The sequence below is a fragment of the Plecotus auritus genome (assembly GCF_963455305.1).
Source record: "Plecotus auritus genome assembly, chromosome: 1".
Taxonomy (NCBI): Eukaryota; Metazoa; Chordata; class Mammalia; order Chiroptera; family Vespertilionidae; genus Plecotus; species Plecotus auritus.
The window spans coordinates 130,487,113-130,497,619 of NC_137770.1; the positions used below are offsets into that span (position 1 = coordinate 130,487,113).

Below are 10,507 nucleotides of genomic sequence, written 5' to 3' on the forward strand. Positions count from 1 at the left end.
CAAAAATAAAGTAACTCAAGTAGAGAGTAACCTACTTCTTCCTTAAAGAAACAGAAAAATCTAATTACTGATCTGTTTCAACTCTGAGGTTTTATCTTTAATCCACTAAAAGTTAAAAGGCTATGCATCAAAACTGTAAGCCTGTGGGGTAAATGTTGCTATGGAAAACCATCTGGTTTCACATCCATATATTTAAAGTTTTGTTTTTATTCTTATTTCTCTATTTTTATCCTCTAAGACTTGCTACACTAGAGGCTTATGAGTACTATTTTATTGCAGTGACTTTTGAAAATCACATATAGTAGACACTTGGATAAAACACATTTACTGACCTTACTACTAAAGAATGTGATTGTTTGGAAGACAGATTTTTCCCTGTAAGTATGAGGGGATGGGGGGAGGGAAGGATAAGATAAATAATAATAATAATAACAACAACAACAAGGTAAGTAAAAATAAAAGAAAGACATAAATAAGAAAGGTCTGTAATCTTTTGCCGTACAATCTTTCTAGCTTTATCAGCCATTTCTCCTCAAAGTATGCCCCGCATTCTCTGATACAGGTATGAGCCACTTCCTCATGCTCTCCCACCTCTGCAATCTCTGCTGATTTAAATGTCATCCATCTTAGACTCAGCAGAAATCCCATTCCACTAATCTCAATTGTGCCCTAAAGCCCCAAACACATATTCAACCAGATGTTCTCTCTTTTCCTGAGCCTTTTGACCTTTTATTTCTATCATTGTCACAGAAACCTTTAACCTATTATGGTGTATACTACAGATATACATACTAGCCACACTCCTACACCCAGAGACTACCACCTCCTAAGGCAGGGATCAATAGTCATGGTCATGTTTGTATCCCTGCAGTGATTAGCATAGTGCCTTTCCCAAAGTGATTAAAGAACAAATAGTTGTTAATTAATAAACTTTAGTTTTGTTTCTACTCTCTCTTTACTTTTATTTTTACAATCTATAAAAATTGTTTGTTGTGTATATTTTGTGCTCTCTTTATAGCTTTCTCCACTTAGACCCATTACAAAGAACTGGCAAAATCTTAGTCACATTCTTTACAATTTAAAACTCTTTTTCCTTCTCAGTTTTCAAGAATCACCAGCATCATGACAACAGTCCACCATTGATGTAAATATAATTCTACTTTTTTAGAGATAATTCTGTGAAAGCTTTTTTTCAAACATTTTCTCCATAATAATAGTAATTTTGTTGTTGAGCAGGGGGAATGGGAAGGATGTCTAGCCTACTATTCCCACCAATGCTCCCACTACACTATGAAACCTGTTCTTACATTAAAGTAAATGGTGTAAATGAATAGTGAAGAATTGGGGAGAATATGTAAACTTAAAGAACTCGTGTCAAAACCTACTTTCCTCTATTGAAAGCACACTAGAAATGTTTAAACTTTACCATGGTTGTATTTGTACACTAGTGCATTGTACATTAGCACAATGGCTAGCAAAGGCCTGCTGAGAAGGTATGTATGCCACAAATTTAAAGCCAAGAACTGGCAGTCCAAGTACCACATAAGTAGCCCTTTTTGTTGTGTACACAAAAATCTCAAGGAAGAAAATCATTGTTCACCTAAAGCACAAGGTCCTTGAGGACTAGGACTATATCTTTAATCTGCTTGTATCTTCCAGGGCCCAGTAGAATATCTGGTACTTCTAAAGACCAGTGAATAATTAATGAAATCTATATATATAAAACCCTAAGCAACCGGTTGACCGTTCAACCAGTCGACTGTTTGACCAGTTGCTATGATGTTCACTGACCACCAGGGGGCAGACACTCAACACAGGAGCTGCCCCCTGGTGGTCAGTGCACTCCCACAGGCCTGAGGGGATCGGGCCGAAACCGTCAGGCCTACATCCTCCAAGGGATCCCAGATTGTGAGAGGGTTCAGGCCAGGCTGAGGGACCCCACCAGTGCATGAATCCATGCACTGGGCCTCTAATAAGTTAATAAATGAATGAATGAATGATTAGTGTTATTTTACTACATTATATGTTTCATAATCCCTTAGCACTGTTAACAAATATCGAGGGTCAGCTTTTTATTTTGTCCATGCCTCAGTCCAACATGCTGCTACAACAAATTCAATAAACTAGGTGGCTTATGACAACAAACTTTTATGTCTCACAGTCCTAGAGGCTGGGAAGTCTGAGATCAGAGCACTAGCAGGGTAGCATTTTGGTGAGGGTCTCTTCCTGGTTTAGCTGGTGACTTCAACTGCATCCTATAAAACTGGAAGGGCTGGGGATTTCTCTGGAGACTCTTTCACAAGGCACTTCAACTGCATCCTATGAAACTGGAAGAGCTGGGGATTTCTCTGGAGACTCTTTCACAAGGCACTAAATCTCATTTGTGAGGTCTCTGCCAAAGGCCCCACCTCATCTTTGGGGATTAAGATGTCAAAATATGAATTTGGTGTTGGGGGAACAAGCATTCAGACGATAACACCGGGGATACTTTCAGGCACTGACTTTTGTCATGGTTAGAGGGTTTTAACCGACATATGGAAGTGGAAAAGTTGATACTTAGTGAAAACTCTTGGACCAGATCATAATATTTCACTAAGTCAGTATCTCCACCTTCAGCTTGGCTGGCCTTTAGGTAACCTGGGCCAGAGTATATCCAACAGGGGAACTAAATTGTTGTCAGGTTTCCATCTTCCCAACTTGGACACAGGCCTAACAAGCTTGAGTCACTAGAATTAGCCTAGACATGAAAGATTCAGACAGAGCAATCCTTTTTCCAGTCCTACTTCCATTGTGACCCTAGTAAGCACCACCTGGAATTACACCTGGCTTCACAGCTCCTCTGTACAATGCTGAACCATCTGGTATTTCTCTCAGGCTGCTCATTTTATTTCCCCTTCTGAAATCTATATCCTTGTAAATAGGAAGATTTTTAAACTGAAGGACATTTCTATAGAATGAGTCTTTTGGCATAACATCTAATTTAATAGCTTACTTCTAAGGAAAGTAAAAGTCATATTAATCATTGTCAGACTAACTAGATCCATAAGGCATCAACAAAATTAAATTTTTATGAAGAACAATGTGAAAATGTGTCACTCATTATCTGGGAAAAAGTCTCTATAATCTATAACACTTTTACTTAGCAATTTATTTTAATGACCTTATTTCTAAATGGACCACTTTATAATGTATATGGAAAATACTTCCAAAAGCATCCCAGTAGTTACTAAGTTAATTTATTTGTTCTTATTTTTAATTATTGATATGATTATCTTCAACCAATTTAAAGTTACACTATAAAATTACATGGTTAGCATTAGTAGTAGACATAATATATATGGCTCAAAAACAAAATATAGGTAATCTATTTTTCTGATTATATATTTGAAAGTAAAATGTTGAAAAGTTGAACATGCATGACTTCAAAGTGGTTTCATCCCCATAAGAATAAAAAATAATAAATAGCTATATAGCTATTTAGCTATTATATATAGCTATGTAATAATAATAATAGTTCTGGTACTACTGCCCTTCCAAGTCCAAGCAACATAGTGAAAAAAATCCTTGCAGGCATATGAGAATGTCAGGACTTAATGACAGGTGAAAGAAATGCCAAATGTCCCAAGAAACTATGGAAGTTTAGACTTGTCCCCGTTCCATCCCCCACCTGTGGGTGTTGAAGCTCTCTCTAGTCCTTAAACCTCTGGCTGCAGGGCTCAACATGCACAGGGCGCAAGATAAAAGGAGGCTACCCTCCTCTACATCAGCACTTATGTGGCCTCCACAGCCCTGAGCCTCCATTTCAGCGTGAGCAGAGGAAGAAGTGGGATGCAGAGAGTAGTACATGGAAAGGTAAGTTAGGCTGGGTAAAAAATCACTATGTGCGTGTACAAGATCCAAGCCACTAGTGGCATATGAGACCCCTTAGTTCAGAGAGTAAGAAGATTTGGGTACACTGAGGAAGATTTGGAGCTGGCTGAAAAATCTCCCTCTACTGCCACATTAAAATCAGGTCCTTTTCCCAAGGGCCAGAATCAGACTACATTGCAGCTGAAATTCTATTTCATCAGAACCATATGAAAGACCCAATTCAGTGAATAAAAAACTGTCTATATAGGGATTGTATGTTGTATGAATGTGGGGGTTGTGTAAAAGATAAATGTTAAAGACAAGTAGTACAAACCATGCACACCTCCAACAATCATTTACTGATTGTGTTTTTATAAGTTTCTAACATGGGCAAGGCATTTTTCAAAGAACTGAAGATTGAGCAGTGAATAAAACACATCAGAAAAATGCCTATATGGCTGCCATTAAAGAGTATCTTTTAATGTTTACTTTTAAAATCAGAGAGAACATAAAGAGTGATAGAACTCATTGTTCTCCCCCTTCTTTAAGAACAATCTTCCTTTCTCCAATTTATCCATGAATCCTTCCTGACCACAGCTAGCCAGAAATCTCCAAAATTTTCTGGGATCCAATAAACTTATACTCTGTTCTTCTCCTTTCACTCTTAGCATATGCTTCTTCTTTTTTGTTTTTCACTTTCTTATGCATAGGTCTTATAAGCACTGTGAGGTCAAGACTTCTAATTTGTTGTTTAACCCACACCCCCAAGTCCAGGTTGGCACAGAGTAGGAGATTCATAAATGTTGACTAGTGAGAACAAATTAAAAGTAAAATAATAATATATTAAAAAAACTAATTTCCTATAATTCAGGATTTGCTGACACAAATTTGTTGGTCCTTGACAAACTCTTACCATAAATTAAATAATTAAGGGTCAATAGATTTTATTCTAATACTAATCTATCAATCAGAAGAAAATATTAAACATTTTTTAGAGAGCTGGTTCTAGTCTTAACTCTGATACCAACTTTTGGAAGCTCAAGCATGTCTCCACATGCATGCTAGGTATGCCAAAAATGAAAGGCCCTAATGGACCAGCTAGGGCCATTAATCAGGGTCATGATTGCAGTAAGCAGCCTTGAAAAATGAGGTAATGCCTTTCTCCAGACAAAGAATATGCTCACTTGTGCTCACAATAAAAGTAGTGAATTCCCCCAGCTCAGTGTTTTCCGGTAACACAACTCACTGCTCAGCTGGGCTCACCTGCACAGGGAACATAAGAAAACAACTCACATGAACATAAAATGCAGGCTATTTTTTTTTTTTTTTGAGTAATGAAGTACTTTGTCTCTGATGTAGCAGTATCATGTCTTCTACCAACATCTGTGAAGTTGTGGGACATAAGCTTGCTAGCCTGATAGTTGGGTGACATTTTAGACTTTTCACAGTTCCTGATGATAACTAGTGGGGTAACTTTTAGTAAGTCAGTCTCTGGAAGTCTCTCTTTCTCCTCACCTTTTAAAATAAGGAATTTGAATGAGATTACCTCTCAAATTACTTCTAAAAGTTTATAATTCCTCTGACTGGAGGAGGAAATAGCTTAGAACAAGATGTAGTCTTCTTTCTACTTATCTCTACCACCTCGAACTTTAAAGATAAAAATGAAAATATTTTGTAAAATTCTGTTTGTTATTATTTAATCCCAAGGAGGTTGGCTGGGTGGGTGGGGGGGGGGAGCATGTATGATGCTACATATGGAGAACTTTTTCTATATTACTATTGATATAAGAATATGCTCTTAGAAAAGGAGAAATAAAATCAGTGATCATATAGTATTTGTCAGTGATGATTTTAATCCCTAAATATCTTCTGTCTCCTATGTTAGCCTAATATTAAGTAAGAGCCCTTCTGTAATCCACAGAGATATTTAGTACTAAGCAAATACCTCTCTGCTTCTTTGTATTTCCCACCTCCCTTACCTTTAAGAGCTAGTAGATAGCTTCCTCTTCCCCCTCTGAAACAGCTATGAGGTCATACACTGAAATAGTGACATTATAAGATGAAAGAGCCTTGGTCAGCCTGGGTCTGTTAGTAACTACATTGTACAGGGCCTTATGCTTTTTGGACATCTAGTATTAGCAAGTAATAAACCAGTGCTGTGTTAAGTCACTGATATCTTAGAATAAATTTATTAACACAGTGGAATCTATCTAATTAATGCAGAATTCCTGCCAGGTTACTAGTATGTTATGTTATCGTGTTGCCATAATAAAAACTTAACATATATCTGGCCTAGTGATCACATAGCAGAAAGCAAGGAAACTGATATCAGAGGCTAAAAATATGGTCATCCTTATTCATAATTGGCAAAATACTTGGTAAGTAGTTACATGAAGTAATTTGGAAAGCAAACAACTGAGTACTGAACAGGGATCTCTAAGAGAAGAGGTTTGGGAAAAAATTGTGTGTATGTGTGTGTTGATTTTTTATTGAGTCTGGCATGTAAATACCAGAAAAAAAAAGATAATAATCTCATGAAATAATTTACTGATTATAAGAATATATGAAAGAGAAAAGAGACTGTCCCAAAATTCAGGGCCCTATCTATAATAATAAAAGCGTAATATGCTAATTAGACCAGACATCCTTCCAGACGAAGCTGGGGCTTCGAGGAAGCCCGGGTCATGGAAGCCGGAGGGAAGCCGTTGCTGACAGCTGGGGGAAGGAAGGCTACTCTTGCATGAATTTCATGCAACGGGCCTCTAGTTGGTTATACAAGTCAATTGCTTTCAAAACCTAAACTGTAAAAGATTAAAAATTGAGCAGATAAAGCTCAATAAAACCTACGGATGGATTGAAATGCTTCAGGGGAATAGCAGATTAAAAGTATAAAAGTATTTATTATTCCATATAGACTCAATGTATTTACTATCATTAATTCAAGTAAAAGAGAGTTTGAGATGAATATGTGAGGGAAGAAAAGCAAAGAAATATAGCAGAAAAGTCCCAAAGATAACTGTCTGTTCAATTACCAGATTATATCACTGACTTCATCTAAATACAAGTTTATTAAGTGTTCAAGAGAGTTTTACCAAGCAGCTTTTTGTCTCCTCAAATCTCTGCCTGGTTTGGCTCCCCTGCCTCCATTCCAACCTCCACCATCTCCACAAGGAAGACCCAGAAAACCTACAGGTGTCTATCCCTGGCCCCCAGGGCTTCAGCAGCCACTCCTACTCAAGTGGGCCCTGCACCTGCATCAGCTCCTTGGCCTTTTTCTGGGTGGGCATGGCTACCGGATCGGCCTGAGCACCAACATGAATATGAACAGGGACTATGGCGGGGCTGGGAGCGTGGGGAGCATCCCAGGTGTCCAAGTGAAACAAAGCATGCTGAATGCCCTGAAGCTGGAGGTGGACCCCAACATCCAGTCCATGTGCAATCAGGAGAAGGAGCAGATCAAGAGCCTCAACAAGTTTGCCTCCTTCATTGATAAGGTGAGGAGCCTGGAGCAACAGGATAAGATTCTGAAGACCAAGTGGAACCTCCAGCAGCAGCAGAAGATGACTCAGAGTAACATGGACAACATGTCCCAGAGCTACATCAAGAACCTTCCACAGCAGCTAAGAAACTGAGGCTCTAGGCAGAGTTTGGCAACATGCAGGGGCTGGTGGAGTACTTGAAGAATAAGTATGAGGATGAGATCAACAAGAGCACAGAGATTGACAATGAAGTTGTCCTCATCAAGATGGATGTGGATGAAGTTTACGTAAACAAGGTAGAGCTGGATTCCACCTGGAAGGACTGACCATTGAGATCAACTTCTACAGGCAGCTGTATGAAGAGGAGATTTGTGAGCTGCAGGTCCAAATCTCTGACATGTCCGTGGTACTGTCCATAGACAACAACCACACCCTGGACCTGTATGGCATCATCACAGAGGTCAAGGCCCAGTCAAGATCACCAACTGCAGCCAGGCCAAGGCTGAGACCATGTACCAGATCAAATATGAGAAGCTGCTGACCTTGGCTGGGAAGCACTGGGATGATCTGCATCACAGGAAGACTGAGATTTCTGAAATGAACTGAAACATCAGCCCACTCCAGGCTGAGACTGAGGGCCTCAAAGGCTAGAGGGCTTCCCTGAAGGCCACCTATGCTGATGCCAAGTGTGGGGAGCTCAGTCCAAAGTGGCTGAGCTGGAAGCCGCTCTGAGGGTGGCCAAGCAGTACATGGCCCGGCAGCTATGTGAGTATCAGGAGCTCATGAATCTCAAGCTGACCCTGGACATGGAGATTGCCACCTACTACAGGCTGTTGGAGGGTGAGGAGAACCGGATGGAGTTGGAGTCTGGGACGCAGAACATGAGTATCCATACCAAGACCACCAGCGGCTACTCGGGTGTGCTGAGCCCAACTTACGGGAACCTCAACTATGGACTGGGCTTCCAGGCCAACTTGGGATCTGACAGGGGTATGACTCCATCAGCTACACCAGCACCAGCTCCTCCAAGACAGTGGTTGTGAAGATTGAGACCCTCCAAGGGAAGCTGGTTTCTGAGTCTGATGTCTTATCCACGTGAAAGACTACCGCAATCCCTCCTGACCTCGAGTCTGTGGGAAAGTAGCTGTGCAGAGGAGCAGCGGGCACAGGAGACCTGCCTGAGGCTCAGCCCCGGTCTTCAACTCACCCTTGGGGTGGGAGTACGGGGGTTACTGCCTGGGGACTGCCTCTTACCCATGCCCCCAACTAAAAGCCATATCAAGTGTTTTTTCCAAAATAAAGTCTCAACTGGCTCTACCAACCCTAGAGAGAGTTGTACCAAGAAAACTGCAAACTTGTGACTATTTGTGATATAATCTGACTCAGGCTTCCAAACTTCAAAGGATAGAAATTTGTCTTCAAAAGCCACACACTCTCTAAAAAGTTAATATTATTCAATCTCTGCTTCAGAATTGGACAAAGAAAATAAAGAAAAAGATGAACCTCACAAGGGGCACAGTCAGAGTCAGTGGGAACAATGAACAAAAAAGCAAAGAAGCTCTGCAGAGGAGCTGAGACTAGTCACTGCACATTCTTCTGCTCCAGGGTAGGGATAGAGGGCCCTCCCAGTGTCTGCCAGTGGGGATTTCAAAATCACTACAGACCAGTGACTGCCATGTCTTCCATTTTCATATTTCTGAATAGTTATCCTGTCCATTTCACACTACTTCAAATTATGTTTATCTTTTAGTTCATAGGATTCTACGCTAAGAGGAATGCATTCAGACCTAATAGAGACCAATAGAGACCAATGTGTATTATTTTGAGCTTAATGTAATAACTGGATGAAACTTTGTGTCCTTTGAGGAAATATTCTACATATGTAAAGAGAGAAGAAACTATTAATGACTAAAAGGGAATATTACACTGGAGACATTTACTGTTCACCAAATATCCATATGCCCCTCCATATGTACAGCCCCTGATAGTTACATTTGAAGATTGATGGGACTATTTCTGACCAATGGGCAGTAAGCAGAAGAATGTGTGTCACTTCTAATTCAAAGCATTAAAAGCCAACACACAACCCTCCAGCTTGTTCATCCCCTGCTGGAACAGTCATGCAACCAACCAAATTTTGAAATGGAAGTATTACAAGGTGATGGTGGCTCAGCCAGAGTGGGTCTCTGAGCAACTATGTGGATCAGAACCCCACACCATCACCATTGACCTTGTGAGCAAAAAATATATATATTTATTTTATTAAACTACTGATGTTAGGGGCTTAATTTGTTACTTCAGCTTACCCCATTATATCCTAACTAATATATTCTCCCATGAGGTAGAGGGATCAGTGAGAAGAATGAGTGGTCACAGACAAGGACTGTAGGGATGGATTTATTTGTCACCCTGTAAGGAACAGATCCAGAGAACCAACCCTGTTAATTCGGTCCCAGTGGTATAGAAAGCTGAGCAATTAGCCAAGGGATACCATTAACACTGCATCCATCATAAAACACATAACCCCACCTAAAGGAGGAAATACTGAGAGTGAGAGAGTAATACCACAGAAGCCACCGTGGTAGGAAAGACCGGGAACATCATTTCCTTCTTTATTGACCTCACCCAGAAAATAAGACTATTTCTTTAGTGTCTGTTTTTAAAATGCCATCAGTTGTGAGGATAGATCAGATAAGATTTGACAAAATTAGTCCAAAAGCTTGTCTTCAGGCTAAATCGCAAAGGAACAATTTGAAGCTCATATTTAATAGGTCATTTAAAAAAGTGTTTTAGCAAAGAAAGAAAGTTAATGGCAAAAATAAATTCCCAAAATAGTATTCATGTCTTTTGATATCTAAATACTTCTTTCGGTAGAGATAAGGAAATGTCATTAGAGAAAATAATTCTAAAAATTATGAGAAAAGGTGTTTTTTCATAGTTAAACTAAACTAAATCTATGTATTTAAAATAAAGTTGGAAATTTTTAATGCCTTTTTTGTTATTATTAAAATAGGAAAGCTTCAACTTATTATTCTTTTTGATTAATTAGTGCAATTTTTCCCATATTTGGCCTTTTGTATAACACATTGGAGAAAATTATATGTTGTGGAACAATTGTCAGGGAAGGCTGAACATAGACTGCTAAAATTCTATCTTTCTTATTTTCTCTAAACATTGTT

The 10,507-nt window shown here is 39.4% G+C and overlaps 1 pseudogene across 1 annotated transcript; it reads left to right on the forward strand.

Annotated features, from left to right (window-relative positions):
- Nucleotides 1-1,467: 1,467 nt before the first annotated feature.
- LOC308241070 (keratin, type II cytoskeletal 8-like) lies at nucleotides 1,468-8,427 on the forward strand (annotated as a pseudogene). The gene is made up of 2 exons: nucleotides 1,468-1,493; nucleotides 6,949-8,427. The product of its transcript is annotated as a keratin, type II cytoskeletal 8-like (transcript).
- The last annotated feature ends 2,080 nt before the right edge of the window (nucleotides 8,428-10,507 follow it).